Genomic DNA, 16,687 nt, shown 5'->3' on the forward strand with positions numbered 1-16,687 from the left:
TCCACCGTCATTGTTCCTTCTTCGGGAAATACAAACCCAAGACACACTCTCAACTGCTTGCTTTGCACAAACACGTTCGTCCATCTTATAACTCTTCCAAGGACCCGGAACGAAACTAGATATCCAGTTTCCTGAAGGATGCTTCGCATACCATTGATTTCCGCAGTGCGTGCGATCTGTGTAATTTTCTTTGACAATGCCTTGGCCTTCAATTTACACAGGTGGAAATTTCTCGCGCAGAAGAAAGTGTTTCAACCAATGAGATATTGTAAAAGATGATATTACTTAAAGACTAACGCGGGAATTATTCCACTTGTAGGTAGTTGGTGTAAAGATCTGGCTGTAGATTTCGTCCCGGAATTATGCTAAATGAACACGAACACATTTGTGCTATAAACAAAAACTACTAGATCTTGGCAGAAAGGCTAATCACACACGCTAAATTACAAGCAAAAGTAAAAGAAGATTATTTCATGTAATGCCACATCGTGAGAAGTAAATATCTGATGTTAGAGAAAAAGAAATCGGAGTAAAAAAATACCGTAAATTAGCATGCTATAAACAACGTACGAAAAAAACTATGTACATGGCTACCAGGAGGCTGCTGCTTTCGTTTCATCTTTTCTGCCCTGAAGTTCCAGCTGTTTTCAGAGTAAAAATTATATGGTTAAATTTACTGACACGAAAGAATCGTACTGCTTTTTAACAATCAATTGAAAAAATACCACATAATAAGTAAATACTCAAACGCTATGCCTTCGCCAGCGCTTCATGAATACAGCACAGACAGGCTTCGTAAGGCCACCTTCGTTGTGAAAGGGCACTTCAATCAACTTTGTCTCGTTCGACACTCAGGACAGAAGACGCGACGGGCCCGGACTACAAAATGCACTGCGATCGGCTTAGCCAGTAACTTCGTCGCGCCGTTGAAGCATTAGCTGAAGAACAAAAAAGCAGCGCCCATTTTTTTCATTTGAGTAGTCAATTACCATACCAACACACAAGGACGTAAACCACACGAAGCACACGCATACTCCGGCAAAAAAAAAATAAGATACAAGCACGAGACACAAGCAGCCCACGCCGCCGACAGTCTAGCAGTGTTTTTACACAACGACGCGTCCGAGTGTCCTTAAACAAAAGCCGGCTGCGTACGGACAAAAGAAAGAGAATATCAGCGTCGGCGCAAACGAAAGACCAAGGAGACGTTGGCGGCGGGCGCCCTGTCTAAGCACAGACGGCGCGCGGGGAACCGCGCGATTTGGGATTGGCCGGGCGCTGCCGATCGACCAATGGCGGCTCCCCATTAGGGAAAGCCAAAACTCTTCCGATTGGTCGGCCGCCGTGGGAGAGGGGCCGGCCGCAGGTACAAAAGGCAAACGGCGCGCAAAAAAGGACGCGCTCGCGACAACGTTGTCGACGACGGCGCGTTTGTTTGGGCTTTCGGTGCGGCTTGGAATTTGCCCAAAACCACGAGGGCGAACACGCCACCGAAGCCCTCCTTGTCTCATCTCTAGACAGTCCGCGCGAGGCGAGCTCAACGCATCCCGATTTGCGTAGCGCGTCAGGCGATACGGCGCCCACGTTTCGGGAAGAGCCGGTGCCTTCTCTCTCCCCACTGTGGTCACCGAGACTCCCCCATTCCCTTCGAAGCAAGAGCCGGACGAAGGGAGCGTTTCCTCACGAAGCACCTGTACACTTCAGTGATCCGGTACAAGACGGGAGTCTTCCTGCCACGCCGCTCGGACTGGCGCGCATTTCAACAGGTGGCTGTGAATTCCGGCGGCACGTTAAGGCTTAGGCGCTAGTTTCGAAGGAGAGAGAGACGTTCCTTCAAGTCCAGGGGGAGAGTTGGGGAAAGGAAGACGCGTGGGTGTGCTGTGTGTGGTTTTCGTCGTTGGAGGGGAAGCCACCTGCTGTACTTTCCAGACAAAGTGCACCTCTCGTCGGGCTTGGCTGCTGTGACTGGACAAGGGGAACGGCGCTTCACTCGGTCTTCTTTGGAGAGAGCGTTCTGGCTTGGCTAACTTGGCGCTGCTCCTGAAGATCAACGAAAGGTAAGCGGACAAGCGATATATCTTCGACGTATTTCACCATCTCCGTCTACAACGACCGTGTTACATACATAAACGGGGACGCCTTGTTTATATCGAGGGTATTTTTCTTGTCTCCCGGAAGTTACCTAAATTGTTTTCACCCGTGTACTGGGAGCTACATAAAATTCATCCTACATAACGATACCTTAAAGCTCGCTGCATTTAAATGCTCACGTTGTGACACACGGTATTGTAAGCACCGTTTAACAGCAAAACAATCATAATAAGCTTCATGACATACATGCATTGCTTGAATTACCCGGCAAGAAATAGATTCTTCAATCATTTTACATTGCAAATGTACAGCGCGAAGGTTAAGCTTGGACGAGACCAATGAGAAGGAGAACGAAGGCTACCAAGTAAAGTTGTTTTATGAGTGCGCCGAGTATATACAAGGAAGTGAAAGTGCTAACTGAAAGAAAAACGTTACCTTCGACCTTCACACTGTACAGTTACGAATATGAAACACCAACGTGCACAATCAGCCATCCTGTTAAATCATTTAATTTAGGTACGTTCCTTACAGGATATTTTATTAGACTCTCTGGCTCCACAGAAGCCCTTCAAGCTGATACGACAATCGCCATTGTGATCAGCAAGAAGAAAGCATCTCATTTTATTAACCTCTTTGTGTTCACAATTGACAAACCTTCATTTCATGTGGATAAAGCGAGACGGTGCTCAGTAAATATAAGCAATCAAGATTTACATATATTTACTGTGCTTTAACAAAACATCGATGTGAGTAACAGATTGCCTTGATTGAAAACTCCGTGTTTAGATCACTTGTTCTTCTAACCAAATAATATGAGAAATTATACTTGGATAAAGAATAGCGAAAATACCTCAGAAAACGTAATCCTAAATTGTTTGTCTACAAGTCACTACTGATGTGCATATTGCTTACGTAACACAATTAAAAATTAAGCCCATCTGAAACAGCATCCGACATGACTCACGGCGCCCTTTCAATAAAACGTTATATTTATTTTTTCCTCTGTCTCCTTTTGAATTGGGCTAATACGTTGTTATATGGCTGCATTTGTGAGCCAAAGAATGTTCAGATCTGTCAACAGTACTGGCACAGAGAGCACGCTGATTTATCATTTTCATGGGGTGCTGTGGATCGTACAAAATAATGCATTGAATTACTGTTGTGAGAAATATAGCCAGGCGACAGTTACTGTGCCTGCTGGGGTAGTTTACGGAGAGGTAAAACTGTCCAGACTGCAGCCTTTGCCAATATATATATATATATATATATATACGTAAATGGTTGTCTGTATTCAGAACACAAGCACGTCCTCTCGAATATGGCAATCATTCAGATCACAGAAATTAAAGTAGGACTCGAACTCGTGAGTGTCCAAGGCAGAAACCATTAGATAATATTTCTGGCTAACCTACTTACGCAGAAAGAGTCATCTGCGTGTTTAGAGTCAGACAACCGGCTGTGCTAAAATTTGACAATACCACCAGCCCCACACATGTAGCACTTGGTAAGCAATATGCTGCCACTAAGACCCCGCCACATAGTTCTTCGGTTCGGGGATATCTGTATAGATCACACAAAGTTCTACCATAAATGTTTTCGTTCTCTGATATCAGAACGTAGCCCCGTTAAACAATTAACTTGTGCTTGATAACGCCCACCAAATCAGGACCACACTTTCGTTCAACAGCTGCACAACAGTATTGAAAGAGCTGTCTAGCAACCTACCGCGAAAAACATTTATGTTTTTCGGTTACTTTAATATATTGGTGGTCGATTGGTTCCAACTGCCTCCTATACCAATCGAACTTCGGCCGAGTTCTTCAACTTAGCATTCCTCATATTTCAGGTGGTGCCTGAGTACACACGAGGCTTCAATCTCCTCTTTCCGTTATCGACCATTCTTCCTGAAATAGGTGGCCTTACTTTTTGCCTGGACGGTTTCAGTGACCATATCTTGCTGCATTTGCAGGTTAATATTCTGTTGCCACTTGCAGGCGCCGTGGTAAAAAGATCCATGATTATTTTAAGACTATGTTGATATGAACAATGATCTAACTACGTTTGATGCTGACACATTCCTACGCTCTTTTTCTTGTCGTTAAATTAATGAAGACTGAGGCTCTGTAAAGGTACTCATTTAACATTAGTTTATAAGTACGTTCCCCTAACTACATTCACTAGTGATAAGCCTAAACCTTCGTTTAACAAGCATCTTCGTGCTTTACGGAACCGAGATAAACTACTGCATAAACGAGCTGAAAATTCGAGCTGTCCATGTGCATGGGCTTCTTATAAAGATTATCTCAAGAAGCACTGCGGTGAAAGTACCTCCGCTAAAAACAGGTATTAGTCACATTATGTACCATCCCTTTTTAAGCCGGAGGCGAAAAAGTTTTGGAGAAAAATTGCTACTAGTCGCCTCGCCCACAACGTAACGCTCTTTAGTGATGACCAGACAGTGATGTCCGATCAACAATGTGCGTTCCAGTTTAACAAGTTCTTTGCATGAGTGTTCACCGTTGAAGATCATTCCCGAATGCCCATTGTTTGGGATCTTGATTTTTGATTTATGGCTCCAATTAACATTTCGGTAGAAGGTATAACAAAACTAATCTCAAATCTCAAAGCATCACATTCCTCAGGTATAGATGAGGTAAATCCCAAGTTATTAAAATTGTCTTCTTAATCTCCAGCCAAATCCTATGCATCATTTTCACGTAGTCGTTATCATTTGGACCACTGCCGAATGACAGGAAGGTTGGCAACATAGTTCCTGTGTGCAAAAGTGGTCACCAGAGTTCGTACTAACTAACCTACATCTGTTGCAAAATGCTCGAAGATATATTTACATTGATTATTTTTAACCACCTCTAGTCTAACAACTTCTTTGTTAATCAGCATTGGTTCAAACTGATTGTATGTTTCTAGACTACTGTAAAGGATTCTATCGTGTTACTCACTTTCGGCTCATTTCAAAATTATCTGCTCTCGGACTAGAGTCGCAAACGCTACCTCGGATTCATAATTTTTTTCCATTTAATAGGCAGTTACCAGTAGTAAATTCTTCTCGTTCTGATGTGACTTCTGGCATACCACAAGAAACCGCTTTGGGTCCGCTGCTTTTTATAGTTTACATCAATGACTTACCCTCGAACATTTCCTCCGGCATGCCACTGTTTGCCGACGATTGCATTATACATAGAGATATAAAAATTATTGATCGCCACATCGGCGTTCCAAGTGATCTTAACCAAATCTATTCCTGGTGTTTTGATTGGATAATGGCCCTGGCCTTGTAAAAGTGCAAAAATAGTCAAATTTTCTGGTGAACAGTCTAATTCTCCCTTTTCGTGCTCAATAAAACGCTCCCCAGTGGCTTGGTCACAGTAATATGAGTGCCGGGCCTAAACCTCCCGTCTAACCTTTCATGAAAAACCTATATCGCAAGAATACGCCCCAAAGGATCGCAAACGATCAGTTAGTTACGTCAGAACCTACGTCACCCACCTGCTAGCACACGCCAGTTAGCATAATTAACCCCCGTTCGTCCGCAGCTTGAAGAGGACCGAATGAATTCGTCTAAGGAATATTGCGAGCAATATGCTAGGGTTTCGTTACCTGACAAATAAAAATACACTACATGGTTGCGGCTCCGTTCTCATGAATGAAACACCATACTAAGTTGTCTGTGGCGCTTATGGGTAAAAAAATTTAGAACGAAGGTTGTCCGGCCAAGTGTGGGCAACGCATGGATGTCGAAAACGAAAGCACCAGAGGAAAGAGTAACATCGGTAGGACACTGGACTACCCATGACACGTTAGAAAAGCGACTATGAATTCAGAAGCGTGACTAGTGCTCCTCGACTCTATTCAATCATCCGTGGTGAAATTGATGCACGGCCTTAGCAACTGGACACGTTCAAGCCAGTCCATGTTCAGAATGTGTTTGTGCTGTCAACGGCATCGTGCCAAAGCTCGGGCGTAGAACCAACCTCGATGATCCTCCAGCGCAGCAGTGCTGCTGAAATACACGTGCTCAAGCAACTCTGTAAATATGTAGCATATTACCTGTTTATATAAATCCACTGGCAGTACTAAATAGTCAAGCCCCAGTTCTCGCAAGTAAGGTTCGGTGCATCCCGTAATACTAGAGGTAATCAGTCTACGATAAAATAATTGATATTACAATAATAAAAAACGTGTCAAACGAAGCCTGAGCCGGAGGCACTGTTTCTGCAAGGCACATTTCCTTCCTTGGGAGACTTGTCAGTGTTTTACTCCGTACCGAGGTACAGTTTACTGTCAATTGAGCTATGCAGGTCTCTTTCTTTTTGGTACTCATTTGTAGAGCGCCACCCGTTTTGATTAGGTTGGTGCGTCTTTCTAAAGAGAATATTTCCCCACTACAAACATGTGCCAGCCTCCTCAATAATTGGCACTGCTTAAAAAGATTCTCGATCCACCCACCGCCCGTTAGCGTACATTTCTACGAAATCTGCTTGCCCACTATTTTGTGGGATATTCTGCCCATCGGACTTGCTTTTTGTTTGTATTTTGTTTATTGACTCGCTTCATTACGCACGAAAAGAACTATGACCAATGCGGTCTCCTACGTCCATATTATGATGGCTGCTTTTAATACGGGCTCCTTGTAATGCTTCACGTCTGTGTCTTTATTTCACGTGTCTGAAAAGCTCAGAAGGTGTTTTCGATTATTATTGCAGAAAGCTGAGCTCGACGCACCCAACTTTTTAAATTTTAACGTATTACCTCGGCTTTGTGTATACATTGGTCACCGAGTCGAAATCCCAAGCTCCTCAGTGGTCTTAAAAGATAAGTATGTTCCAACACTCCACGTACGCACTGTAAGGTGATGCCGAAATTAGTGCAGTGAAATTAGTGAAACATGATGCAGAAATTAGTTGAACAATGACTGAGTACTTTAGGTTTACTTTTACTACACCGACCCATGCGACAACCTCCACCGTCCGCATACGTGGCTTCCATTTATACCTCACTCTGTGTCGGCACAGCGTAGCTGCTTTTATCTCGATGACTATACAAAGCAGTTGCCGAAGTACCCTCATTCACTTATTGCACCATACAACTGTACCTTCCATTTGACCGAATATCTATGCATAAGAATAGGTTACTTTGTCCCTGCAAGCCGCAAAGCACTCTACTAAAGGTTCTCGGCCAAAGACTCATTTGCTTTGCTTTAAGCTCGTAATGTGGTTTTCTTGCCTCAACATTTTCCACAGTTTTATTCTCTGGAGGAGTCAATATGCAGCACTGAATTACGTATCCTTTGTGGCAGTCGACGCTCGTGTACGGATAAACCCATATCTGCTTTCAAACTCCGCTATGCACTAGTCATTGTACACTGAATCCTATTATAGTTCACGCCCTCCGATAGTTTGAGCGGATAATGTCATCCGACGAGAAATTCTAAAGGTTATTTTTCATTGCCGGCCGATAAGCTCTCGAGCAGCGTATTGATTCGAAGAGCAACGCACCGTTCAAGGACTTACACCATTGTGAAGCCGGATTCTCTGTAAAGTACAGTTCACGCTTGGTTCTGTTTACAAGCTCTCACCACACAATAGATTATATCTGTGCAGATGCTCTGTGAAGTTCTCTTTTTTTCTAAGCATTGCTGCCATTTTAATTTGATGAAAACATAAACGAGAAGCGAAGAGATTCTTTCCAAGTGCTTGACGTAATCCGATTTGTGCTCGAGCAAAACAATCTGGAGTGTGTCTTCAAAACGATTACCGCTTAATCTGTGTCGAAACTCGACAAAAGGCATCAAGAGTTTAGGTAATGCTCACTTCATTAGCTATCTCTGAAGTGTATGTTTATTGTTTTTTTCGTTCTAACGAAATTGGCTGCGTGTTCGCATTGCGCTTAATTTATTTTTTCATTTCATACCAAGTTAGCAACTCCTTTTTTTAAACTTTTTCCGAACGAATGACCATGAATAACGTCAGTAATCTGGTCAGTAATCTGGCGTCAATTATATAGGCACTGCCATTTTCATCTATATGACTTTTTCGGTATTCCATTGTTAACGAAACACCAGTATTTGCTCAAAGCTGATAGGCGTTTCGTGCCGCTTTCGATATTGTTCTAGTTTTTCATTCTGAATTTATCTGTTCCTCTAAACATGGAGAAAATATGCATAAATATATAAGAAACCAAATAAGTTGCTAGCCTCATATGAGCCATAGTGATTTTCAGTGGGCATCTCTTGCTGAGTGAAAATTATAGTAAGGTGAATTTAGTCGGAGCTTCCATTCATGGCACGCAACGGTCTCTTTTGTTGTAGTATCTAAAGTGCTGTTTATTTCTGCGTGACAGGCTTTAGGGACACACCACATTGTCACCAGTGATGCAGTACACGAAATTGGGTTGAGGCATTAGTGGAGTTTATGGTCATTCGACTAGAATTTGCAAAAACAATCAAGAAGTAATTCATTTCCAGCATGTCTTATTTTTTTGAAACCGCACTGCTGCAAATTTTCTTGCTTTCAATAGGCCAAAGTCTGTGCGCAAAATGTAATCACCTCGTTTTCTTAGCCGCATGGCAGACAGTTCAGCATGTTTTACCACAAATGTAAAAGCAATCGCAATCCTGTCTTCCGCGATCCATGCCGGGAAATCAATATTACGCTATTACTGCAAGTATTCCCAGCATGCAAACTGGGCATGATGCAAAGCAACTTCAGCAGAAGTTGAGTGTTTGAAATCACCCCGTGTTCTACATAGCAAACCGTGTCAATATTGCCCAGAACCGCAGGAGAAAATCAGATTCCGTCAAGCCGGCTGCCATGCAAGCTGTGCCCGTTGAATTCGAGACTTCAGATTAGCATATATATGGCACTATCGTTTGTCTAAGCTCCCGTATGCGTCTGTCAAACCGTCTATGACAGCATGAGTTGAAGGGGACTACAATACGACAAAATAACTTTCTAGTTCTTCGCGCAGGGCAGTTGTTTTACGAATCTGTCGAATGCAACGTTAGCTACCCTCGTTAGCTGATCCATCATATGCATGTGAGGCATCCGTAGTAGTATGTTTATTGTGCTACCTTCGTCTCAGCGTTTTTGATAGCAGTTCCACTGTTCCAGGCACAAATCCACGCACAAGGCGCTGAGCTTCGAAGAATCTTGACTGTGTTGAACTGTTCTTTGATCAGCCACAAGCCACAAAAGGAGCCCAACTGATTGATATCGATCAAATAATATTGAAGTACGCCTATTTGAACGTCCGCTGATAGTCTTGTTTTTTTAAAGAAGCCAGGCACGGTCGATATAGACTTAAAGAAAATTCTGATGTACCTTAGAACATGAGGCGTTCTGTGTGGCTTCTGTGTGTGGAACAAGCACCTCATTACTAAAGATGAAACTGAATTCTTGGGTTTCGTGTACTAAAACCACGACCTGAACATCCGACAGGCTGTAGTGAAAGGCTCCACAGTAATCTTTAATACGGGGGATTCCTAACGTACCTTTAGATATAAATACAGGAGAATTGTTGCATCTCGCCCAAATAGAACTGCGGCCGCCGCGCTCGGGACCGAACCTGCGACCTCGAGCTGCGGAGTTCAACGCCATAGCCATCAACATATCGTGACGGGTCGCCCATATAACGTAGAAAGAAACAACTGCAAAGTTAAACTGTTGCTGTCGATTCCTAGATCTATGCGCCCCGGTGTATAAACCATGTTTAAATTTAGAGAAAACGTATCGATATCGTGCTTCGCATTAAGTGCTCGAATTGATCACCGCAGGAACCATAAAACAGACGCAGTCGAATGGTTGCACAAAACGAAAGACGCAACGCTTCCTGAATGAGACCCGAAGTCAAATATTCTCAAGAAACGAAAACAGCGTGTGCTTCTCGAAAGATCATTGCAGTTCGCAGGTAAGTATCACGCAACTTCGACCTGTACGAAAATGCTTACAGACCGCAAGTTATGTTTGTTACGGAGTATAGGTTTGCCGTGCTTTCCTTGGTGATGCATGCGCTCAGCTGTCGTAAATTGTGGAGCAGAAAAACGATGTGCAAAGCAAAGCTTATAATTTCATGGTATTTTCATCACTTGAACATCTCCTTCTTTCGTACCATAATTCAGCATTAGAGTGTAAATTTGTATTTTTATCAACCAGTAGTAGATCATGTCTCTGAAGTGAACGTCGTCTTGCCGATTCTTTCGCTACACTTTCTACATAAGCGAATATAAACTTTTGCTTTCTGCTGCACTAGCATGTTCGAAGTAGCATGAAACTGAGTGGCAGGATGTTTTCAATTCTATATGAATTTTCAACGCGCATATACATCTTTAAGTGAAGTATGCTTTCGAGAAGTGGTTGTAAGACATACCATTACCCAAGGTACGCCAAATCACTTAGAAGACAGTTAAAAAAACCCAGCATCGAAAAAAAAAATATACAAGAAGTAATACACACGTGGTAACACAAACTAAGCCGGTAATTATTGCACGGGACTGAGATATCTAAACCACCATATTACTCTAATCCACAAGCTGCTGTTTTGGTCCATCCATAAACAACCAATGCACTTGTGTGCCACGTCGTACAAAACAGCAGTCAACCTGCTTCAAGTATGCTGACGACGCTGCATTTGGTCAATTAAAAATTTGTTGCTAATTGGTCCTCAGTCGGAAGCGTACAAACACATAATATCACAAAGCGAGGTCAGCACGTGTCGTTTCATTTTACAGCCGAACGTTTCTGTAGAGAAATTACCTATATAACAGAAAGAGAGAGAGAGAGAGAGAGACAAAAGGGAAGGAAAGACACGGAGGTTAGCCAGTGTAAAAACCAGCTGGCTACCCTTAGCTGGGAAAAGGGGTAAAGGGAATAAAATGAGAAGGAAGAGAGAGAGAGAAAAAAAAAACAAATGACTGATTAAGTTCCGGCAGAATTCTTATCTCGAATGTGCATTGCGAACGACACTACAAAGAAGGCCACAACAACAAGTTAATCTCTGCAACGAAGGAATTGAGCCATCCCCGACGGCCAATATCTTCCTTTACAGCAAACGCCACGTAGTGGTTCCGCGACGAGCCTTGGTAGACGTCATCAAAGTCTGCTCTGCGCATGCGCTAATGGTAGCCCTAGCGACGCAATTGAAGAGCGGAAGTGGCCACACTTTTGCCAGTTATATCCCCGCCCTGGGTGTCCGATCTGCAAGTCACGCAGTGCTGAAGCCGACATCCACCACCTGCTATGGGTTTACCCTGCATTGAAAGCCACAGGCTCCGGCAGTTCGCAGAAGCGGGACTTTCACGGCATAATCCTAGCGATTACATTGCGTGGACGCAGGGACCACTTTATCGATCCTTCCTGGACTTCATTAGGTTCGAAAATCTTTTTTAATTCATTCCGTCATCCTTATTCGCCCGCATCCCACAGTCCTGTATGCCCTGAGGCATTAACCCTCACATTAAAATAAAAAGAGCGTGTAGATTTTAGCAGTAGCGCTGCAGGAGAAATAGCTCAACTCATACGCTGCTTGTTTCAGCTAATCAGTGAGAGTGACAGCTGACGAATACATCGCAGTTGATGACGACGAGATGACGTAATTGTAACTGACGACCGCCGGCTTCATGAAATCCAGGGAGGGCGGAAAAGAGGCAAATGTTAACGAAGGCAGCAGCGATGAAGATCCTGCAAAGGAACGAAGGATTTTGACGGCAAGAGAGGCGACAGCACCCTTCGACAACCAGCCGTTTTTTTTTTTTGCCTATTTCCTGTGTTTCGCAACTAAGGATGCTGGGAACGTCAGTGCAGTTAAAGTTGGCTGCAGTAGCACATTATGCTCGACAAAGTGAGGACAAAAATAAAATATTCCCTTAAGTAACTCTGTCATTCATGCTGACTAAGGATTTTCTTTTGTTCAACATGCTTAGCCTGCTGTAGAGTGACTGGCACGGTGCAATTGTTTACAACGAAATCCCCGGCTTAACGAAAAATATTTGAGCACCCGATCACCTTGCCATCAAGGCGTTTGGCTTTATTTATTACCTAATTAGACGTCGGATACCCCATATAAGAGTGGGGGAGGGTCTTATATACAAGTAGAGTATCATTGTTCGCACTAGTTTAAATATGATTAGAACTGAAGCGAAAACTGCCACTGCAGGAAAAAAAAAACTGATGCAAACATGAGGAAGAAGAACATTGCATCAATACAGCATGGAACTGTATGGAAACAAACACTGTCGATTTATAGTAATCGAGAAAAGAAAAGCCCAAAATAACGTTTACATTTGCTAAGCCACATTAACCATCTCGGACAATTATTCCGACTTCTTGCTTCGTTAGACAACGTCTTGAGGACACTTTACACGCTTCGCTATGAGCCTTTGATTAATTGTTTTAATGCAGCTGATATCCACCTAATATATTGTCAAAGTAAGTAAATGAAGGATAGCGTAAACTAAACAGACTAATATTAAAAAATGGCAGATATCCCTATATCTCAGCAATATATATAAGCATACCAGTGTAGATGCTATGATTAATAAAGCAAGAATGCAGAAGCGGACCAAGGAACTAAGATATTTCCATCTGCATTGTATCAAAAATTGTTTTACGATGTCCACCACGCAACAACCGTTATACAACACAAGGAGGCAAACTTAGCGAGGTTAAATGAACATATCGAGTTAGCGCACCTGATGCACCACGCCATCGAATATTCAGGCTAAGAAAACTTTACCTCGGAGCATTTAAGACTCTTGTGAACATTTGTTATCACCAAACTTCGTAGTATCGAGCAGTATGAGGTACAGATTGCCAAGCAACACCTACAGTAAAACACGACGATATCAGAAAGGGGACTGTTCTAGAACATATGGATGCAAACTAGGTTTAAATGAACATATCGGGTTAGCGCACCTAATGCACCACGTCATCGAATATTCAGGCTAAGAAAACTTTACCGCAGAGCACTTAAGACTCTTGTGAACATTTGTTATCACCAAACTTCGTAGTATCGAGCAGTATGAGGTACAGATTGCCAAGCAACACCTACAGTACAAACACGACGATATCAGAAAGGGGAGTGTTCTAGAACATATGGATGCAAACTAGGTTAAATACCATCTTGAGTTAGCGCACCCAACGCTGCCCACCATCGAATAATTAGGCTAAGAAAACATTAACTCGGAGCATTTCGGACTCTTATAAACATTTCTAATCACCAAACTTCGTGGTACCAAGGCGTGCGATGTAAAATTGCCACGCAGCTCCTACAGCACTAACTCGACGATATCAGAAAGGGGATATCATTCTTTAGCCCATGCAAATTTCCTGCGCGACGCCTTACTGAGAGAGATCTCTCTCTACGGTAATCCCCACGAAGTCGAGCACATCGAAGTGCACACGGACACCCAAAAAACCATCCGAAACACCAGGGAGAAAACAATCGCGAAAACGGAGCGGAAATGAAAATCCGCCGCATTAGCGACGACGGTCGACCCATTTCGCACGTAATAGCAGTGGCTGTTCTATTTACGCACACGAAAGGGTGTGCAGGTCGTTGCCAGAGGTGCGAAAGGCTATAATTGGAGCAAATTGCTGGACGCCACCGCGCAAAATAGCACGTATCTGCGGGTACCGCGTTCTCCTGTGAGCGCGGGTTCGGTGGTGCACTTCATTTCCCCCCAGTCGGGTGACGAAGCGAAATGCAGCGCCACCGCGCGACGTGGTGCGGTCTGTGCCAGCGGAAGCATGGCACAACCACTCAGCCTGCTCGCGCAGTGGCGTTGTTTTGTTCGACCGCCAGGCGACGTGGCCGTTCGCGTTCTCCCGGTCCTCCTTCCTTCATTAGATATCTTTTTTTCCGGATTCTTTGCCCATCGCCGAGGGCGGAAGTCAATCGATGTCTGCTTTCTGATTTATGCGTAGGGCCATCTTCGTCGATGACCGAGAAAAACACGTCTCTCCTGTTGTCCGGTAGGTGGACAAGGGGGCCGCCGGGCAAGGACGTCGAGCTGTGATCAAGACTTCTAGCGTCTCTGTCGAATATTTGTTTACGTGTCAACGTCGCTAGTGTGTGTATATATATATATATATATATATATATATATATATATATATATATATATATATATATTGCGTTCTTTCTTACCTGAAATGCTGCCTTCGAAGAGAACTGAGCGCAATAAAGGCCGCTCCAGCAAAGGAGGCCCATTGCTCGATGTTGGCAGAGAGACCCCGCCATGAGGACCCCCAGATATGGTCCCGCGGGGTTCACCGTAGGAAATGGGGGTCGCGAGGCAACTTTGACATCAAAGGAGCGGCACCAGGTGGCCCCTGCTTTCCGGTCCTCATCCCCAGTGTGTTATTGGCTGTGCGTCTTGCTTGCTTCCGTTACAAATCGTCGTAGCAAACCTGCATCAGTGATGCTTTATTGATCGACAAGACCCAGCCACAAGTTGTTCTGGAATGCCATTTACTGTTTATATATTAAGGTAGGCACGCCAATTACGGCGCAGCCTGTACTCTGCTCTGGGATCAAGTGCGTTACTGGAGAATGAGGAAAATAATACCGGGGGCTGTTTGGTTGACGTTCGTGTGTACTCCCTTGGCCCCACAAAAAGGCGAAAGATGGTGCAACTACAGAGCAACCTCATGTTGACCGACTTCATTCGGTTCTCCGTATTTTATTGCACTAAACTGTACATATAATGGACGTAGAAAATAAAATATACTAAAGTTTCTGCTGCATCTCTTCAGGACTATATTGTCGACTTTCACACAAAATATTATCCATGCAGCCTTGACATGTTCCTTGGAAATATACAATTTGGCTATGCGCATATTAGTTATAGTGTTCCTCGCTGTGTGCCGCATTCCTATGCCTGGAAGAGCAAGCATATTTAACTAGGAATGATTCTGAAATGTAAGGTTTCTTCAGTATAAAACTAACCAATTTCTCTCTCTGTGTGTGACACAAGCTGCTCTCAGCAACTCGGCATTATCCGTGGATTTGCTGTGAACAGAAGGCCGCAGGGAACTCCAGAATACCGCCTAATACCTTATGCTATAATATATTATGTTCATTGTGCAGTATCTGGTACTCCTTTAACTTTTCTTGCAAAAGATACGAGGGCGCATGAGAAAGTCGCTGCCCCTATTTCTAATTAGCCGAAATAAGGTACATACAGGTAATAGAGACATGCTTTCTATTCTACGTACGTTGCACTATTCTTACATATTGTCCCCAAACCAGATCATACATTTGTGTCATAGTAGCACTGAATTTGATAAATGTCATTCAGTGACACACGCGGCCTCCCCGAACGCTCATTCTCATGCAAGTCTTCACGGCCTTTTGCGAGTTCACTCGACCTCCACCTCACTTTTCTCAAAGCGAAACACCTTTCCCCATATGTGGGCTGCAGTTCCTTGTGGATTTCGCTGGGCCTTCGTCCCTTGCATGATAAAAAAACGAATCACACTTCGTTGATCGTACGCCGGGGTCGTTTGAAGCATAACCGCCTTGCCGCGGAGCTAACGGTAGATAAGGCCGGGCCGGTCCGAGAAACGTCCACCGCTGGGAATGGTCATGTTGACTTCGCATCGACAGCCGCAGTCTGGCTAAATAAAAAGAGGCAAGGACTGTCTGATTCGCCCTCGTAACGGAAAAAAGACAGTGGCATGTATCAGCCCTCAGCTTCACTGCGAGAGAGCCGGTTAAATTCCCTAGCAACTCTTCTCTTGCTAGTACCATCCGCGATTAGCCATAATCACTCCAAGCGTTTCACTATAACGGTCATATCCCGAATTTGAGGCGAGTGGTGACAGAATGCTCGAATGCATATGCAAGGCATTGTGTATCAGGGGCAAAATACTAAGAAGGAACCAAGTAAGCGCTGCTGGCATGTATACCACAAAAGGCTTGTGCCATGTGCGCCGGAATTAAAAGTTTATTACAGTACGTTGTTTTACGTAACCTTTTCGTAGCCAAAAAAAATGCTGCAGTAGGGGCTGTCGGGAGAAGTTGTGAAACAGTCTTATGTAGGTATGTGCATCGTACACTTCACCAACAGCTACTCATTTTCATTTCGACGTGTTTGTCCACGGGGCTCTAACCGCCTTTCAAGGTTGATAATCGCGGGTTGTGCAAGTCAACACAAAGAAATGACGGCAGAAGGTCACAACGCCTTTTCAACTATACGAGTGTGTTGGTATGCTGCATTGAGTGAACATATTCTACGCTCCATTCAGAAAACGATGCTGCAAAAGTGACGCAAGTAGTGCAGTCGTGGAAGTATCGCCTTGCGCGTTTCACACTGCACTTTTACTCCGATCACAATCATATCGCCGTGGTGTTCCGTATATATACTTAAGTTATATATTCATTATAAGCCTTATATTCAAAGTAGGTGCTATACTTTTCAATGCCAATAGTTGTTCAAAGCATCTCCTACATTCTTGACTGAATTGTTCGTCGGAATGTTCGACAATTGCGTCGCGTGAATAAAAGTTACCAAACTTTTTTGTTTTCAGCGCATGTATTTTATCTGAAGTTTCCTCAGGATGTTAAAACTGCAACACAA

General features: G+C 43.7%; 1 protein-coding gene across 3 annotated transcripts in view; it reads left to right on the top strand.

Annotated features, from left to right (window-relative positions):
• The first annotated feature begins 1,409 nt into the window (after positions 1 to 1,409).
• LOC126544331 (uncharacterized) overlaps positions 1,410 to 16,687 on the top strand; it is a 190,615-nt gene continuing 175,337 nt past the window's right edge. For all 3 annotated transcript variants that reach the window (XM_055062525.2, XM_055062522.2, XM_055062527.1), the window contains exon 1: positions 1,410 to 2,057. The gene's annotated coding sequence lies outside the window, so the exon portion shown is untranslated. The remainder of the gene's footprint in view (positions 2,058 to 16,687) is intronic.

The sequence above is a fragment of the Dermacentor andersoni genome, chromosome 10 (genome assembly GCF_023375885.2).
Source record: "Dermacentor andersoni chromosome 10, qqDerAnde1_hic_scaffold, whole genome shotgun sequence".
NCBI classification, from domain to species: domain Eukaryota; kingdom Metazoa; phylum Arthropoda; class Arachnida; order Ixodida; family Ixodidae; genus Dermacentor; species Dermacentor andersoni.